Source organism: Chelonoidis abingdonii, chromosome 22, assembly GCF_003597395.2.
Source record: "Chelonoidis abingdonii isolate Lonesome George chromosome 22, CheloAbing_2.0, whole genome shotgun sequence".
NCBI lineage: Eukaryota > Metazoa > Chordata > Testudines > Testudinidae > Chelonoidis > Chelonoidis abingdonii.
In genome coordinates, this window is record NC_133790.1 from 28,298,939 (window position 1) to 28,303,997 (window position 5,059).

The window sequence follows — 5,059 nt, forward strand, 5'->3', positions numbered from 1 at the left end:
GGGGGGATGCAACGCTGTTGCCTTCCAGGGAGTTGGACTGCCCCCCCCCCCGCCTAGATACCATGGTGATGGGCACCACAGCTAGATAGAACAGTCACATGGAGCTTTCTGCAGGTAGTTGCATTGTGCGGGCTGCACCATGGTACGCTGTGGTATTACTAACCCATAAATCTGCAGCACACAGCTTATTGCAACTCCTTGACAGCAAGGAGACGGGGAGTTCTTACGGTGACAGATGGACTGACGAGTCTATTCCCAAAGAAAAAGCTTTGTTAAGCTAGAGTTAAGGCTGTAAATATATAAACCCAACACAATAGGCCTGCGATTAGAACCCTGTAGCTCAAGAATCGCACACAGCTGCTGGCAGGGAATTCAGGATAAAGGTTACCCAGCCAGCTTTGCTGCAGGGGGGTGGGGCCAGTGGGTCAGGCATGAAGCTAGAGCCATGGTTCCATGGGTTCAGTTCTTTGCACTTCCACGGCTGCCCTCGGGGACTTTGGGAAGTCACTTTGCGCTGGGTTTTCAGGGGTGGTCAGCCCCTGAAAGCTGCCAAGAGACCACTAGTGGTATTACGACAGCATCCAAGCATGAACTTCAAACAGGCTAATGCACCTAGGTTCTGTCTTATGTCCCACTGGGTGCCCATCTGAATCTTTAGGTGCCTACCACCCTTTGCAAATCTGCCCCTCAGTTCCCATCTGTACAATGGGGATAACAGTGTATCCTATCTCCTACAGGGTGGAGAGAATACATTAAAGATGGTGAGGTGCTCAGATACAACGATAAGGGGGACTATGGTGGGGCAACGACTCACTGGTGCAGCACCTCCTGCTGGCAGTCTTGAGAATTAGCTCTTTCCAGCCTGGAGTGCCCTCTGCAGGCTGATATCTCACCTGCTGCTGGCCCCAGTGTCCCTCCCAGACCCCGGTGCCCTTTTACGCTGGGGTTCTGCCTCCAGCAGCAACCCACAATCTGGGTCTCCTGAGCCAGGGGAACCCCCAACTCTCTATCCCCGCCTTGCCTCAGTGGCTACTGCCAGTCACTATCTAGCCCCGATCACTGGGGCAGACAGCAGTCCTAAACCACTCATCATCGACAAGGAGGGTTAGGACCTCCTGCCTTTTCCTATCTCTGGGCTGCCCCTCTGCAGCCCCAATACCTTTTTGGCCTTTTAGCAAGGCCTGCAGCCTGGGATTTGACTAGGGTGGAGTCCCTGGCTCCCTCTGCCTTTCCCCAGCACTGCTCCACTTCAGGTACCCTGCTCAGCTCCCAGTCAGCCAGGTCCTTCTCTCTCCAGAGCTGGAGAGAGATTCTTTTGCTTCTGGCCCACTGCCCTCTTATAAGGGCCAGCTGGACTCTGATTGAACTGGCCACAGCTGTGGTCAGCTACTCACTCTGCTTTCCCCAGCTGTTCTTAACCCCTTTTACCCCACCACAGCCCTCTCCAGGACTTCTTTTAACCCCTTCGGGGCAGGAGTGGGGCAGCCGCCCCACAGCAGGGACATAAAAGTAGCCCAATGGCCTCTGTACTGTGATTTATCCACCTACAGGAGATCTAGGTTGCATTTCAATGGCTTTTCAAATTGTTTGCATCGTTAGCAAGGGGAACATGAACAGTGTTTGTAAGTGTCAGCTCCACCCTGTGTTGGGCATGGACTGGACAAGGTCCTAGGCTGAGCAGTGTGGGAGGGAGAGGAAATTGGCTGAGCCTGGTTGCAGAAACAGCAAAAAGTCCTGTGGCACCTTATAGACATGCATCCGATGAAGTGGGTATTCACCCATGAGAGCTCATGCTCCAAAATGTCTGTTAGCCTATAAGGTGCCACAGGATTCTTTGCTGCTTTTACAGATCCAGACTAACATGGCTACCCCTCTGATACCTGGCTGCAGAAAGAAAGCAAAATTTATAAATGAGGCAAAACAAAACCCACCAACAGGAAAACAGCAGGGTATCATGGACTGGAGAAACACGAGCAAGAGCCATTGTCAGGAGAGGTACCATCTGTGGATCCCGCTTGCCCTAGGAGTGCAGTGCTACACCAGCGATAAGTGCGGCTGACACTTTCTGTGACACTTCCCTTGGTACCCAAGGTTGGGAGGCACCTCGCTCTTATCACCTGCCCTTAGCATGAGCAGGCCTTGGCTCCACTGGCCATGGCCTCAGCCTATGCAGGCCTCACTCTCTCTACAGGCTAACCCAACCCCCAGCCTGAGCAGTGCTAAGAAGGCTACTGCATGGCCGAGTGGCCACGCAGCTTACAGGGAACTTAGCTCTTGGTTACCTGTCTTAACTCCCAGGCCTGGAGAACATCATTTCCAGTGTCAACTCCTTACATGTCATCCATACTTACATTTGGAAATGACTGACAACCAGTGAGCTAATGGTGCTTGATAAAAACATTACATACCACCCTTTGGTTAACTTAATATGCAAATATCTGACCCAGGAGATCCCTGAGAACCCCTATGAGCCTCCTGTGTCCTCTGCCTGTTGGCACCACCAGGTCCCTGGGTCACACTTTCCCACAAGTTTCCTGAAGGGTGACACTAGCTTGCTTTGGAAAGAGAACCCCTACTGGGTTGTTGCCATCAGCTTATGTTGGAGCTGCTCACAAAAGTCCCATAGAAACAGTTTTTCAACAGAAAATTGGGTTGTGGATGGAATAACAATATTTGTGGCAGTGTCTGTGTGTTCCTCAAAAACTTAGGATTGTCACCAGAGAAAGAATGTTTTCAGCCTAAAACCTGGTGGAAGGTCACCCCACCACCTAGCAGAGAACAGGTGCTGGTTCAGGCTTAATCCCCACAATGCAGTGGATGCAGGTCAGTGGAGAAGCCAGCCTATTGTCGCAGTTCTTTGCAGTCTCAGGACACCACTAACCCCCACTGCTCCTGGGTGCCTGATGTTGTTAAGTATGTTGCTGAAGAATGTTGTCCAGTCTGCCAGGTTGTTACGGCTGCTGCGTGCTTCTGTTCTTGGAGCTCCAGTGTTATTAGCACCAGTAGATAGCAGAGCCTGCTAATTCAGCAGACCTCAATGTGATTTATAAAGAGAGACTGCAGGAATGATTCGGTGACAAAAGCACTCAGCCAGGTTTATTGTCCTCAAGGCACAATATTAGCATCCCACAGGAGCTACAGGGACACTAACACACTAGTGCCCAGTGGTAAGGAATGGCTCAGTCAGCAGTGGGAATTCCTGCTGTTCCCGCAGCTGCATAAAGGGTTAAAATGAAGCACCCCGATGTTTATATACTGAGACAAACAACTCTCATACCACCGTACATGTTTCATGACATCTGCTTGTTACCTGCCCTTGCCCCAGATGTCTTGGCAAATCCCTATTCATCCCTTCTGCAAATCCTCGTGTCTGGTGTAAGGTCAGGATGGACCTGGGTTAATATTTTGGAATGTGTCCACATACACACCCAGTATGTGCTGGGTCCCAGGAGTGCCTGTGTTTTAGTAACACTAGCAATACCTTTACCAGGGTCATATATACATGGCCCGACTTTTCTTCATGGCCTGGACTGATTGTGCAGACTGTGGTTCAGGCCATCGGGTCTTACACCAGGCCCAGCTTCCAGGCTCTCTCTCTCTCTGATACCTGACAGCACCTTTGGATAGACCCCCCTCCTCTCATTTTTGGTTAGTCATGGCACTAGCCTGTGGCTAACCCTGAAATCCATCCACAAACTCCAGCTGATGCAGGCTGCAAACCCATGGAGGAGAGCAGACCAGGAGCCCATCTCACCTAAGCTCCAGGCTCTGTACTGGCTGCTAGTTCTTCTCTGACTGCCATTCCAAATGTTGCTCTCTTTCCATAAAACCCTAACTGGTGTAGGGCCCCCATTATCACCATGGGACAGCTGTGCTTAGAGAGAACACACCCCTCAGACATAGTCTCTTTAGCGTCATTCTCCAGGGAGGTGGGGCAGGGCATAAAGAAGGATGGGTTCTGTTCCTGGCTCTGCCAGACTCCCTGTGCCTCCTTGGACAAGTCCTGCCCCTTTCTGTGTGTCAGTTGCCCGTTGTGCATAGCACCTTCCCTGAGGTGTGGCTCATGCCTCCTCCCTGGTGCTTGCTAATTGAGTGGCTTCTCCCTGCCAACCCCACACTTTTGCATAGGTTGGATCCTGGGTTCTTTATTTCAGCACCTGGTGCCTCCACCCAAGGGGACTCCTCTCTGGGGCTGGGGCACAAGGAGTGCAGTCTTTTTGGAAGATGACTAATTCTAGTACTTTGTTCACAAGGAATATAACCCAGCACACCACATACACCACACAGTAATGCAAGCCTCAAACACAGTTAAAGTGAACAGTTTAAACCAGGGGACTTTACAGGGACAGGAAATAGAGACTCCGGGGCAGGAAAGAGCTAAAAATAACTAAAATACTCAAATTTTGAAAATATAACACATTCTCCTCCTTCTTGCATTTACCACTATACATAACCCCCAGCTCCCTCTCCAGCTCCTTCCTGGGGAATGGGATGCTGAGGATAAGTCCTATGATGAGTGCTCCTCTTATGGGACAGGGTCCTCTCTGTCTCCCTGGTCTGGAGCCCTGCGAAGGTCTCAGTTACCTCTAGGTACCGGCACCGGGTTGGTTCCCTGCCTCACTGATCACTGGCTTCCACAGGGCTGCTGCACTCTGGTCACATACTAACTTCCACAATAGTTCGGCATCTCCCTTTGTGTGGGGAGTGGGAGCTGATCAGACTCCCCGGGCTGTGCTGGTCCTCTCCCAGCTCCAAATTCAAACCACCTAAAGCAACAAGTCAGCAGCCCTGGCTCCTCCTTGGCTGGTGTAAATCACTCCAGAGGAGATGGCCATTGGCATCTGTAGGAGTTTCCAGCCTACTCTGTCCTTGCCCTTGACCCTGAGCAGGCTGGGACATGGTGGCTGGAGGTTCCGGAGCACTTGTCACTGTAGCTGCAGAAGCCAGGGAGTCTGTAAGCCCGTTGGTTCGGGCCTCGTCCCCCTCAGGTGCGGCGGGGAGCCAGGGCGCCTCCTTCTAGGCAGCGGGACAGGTTCCACGCCGGTCCTGTACTTGAGGG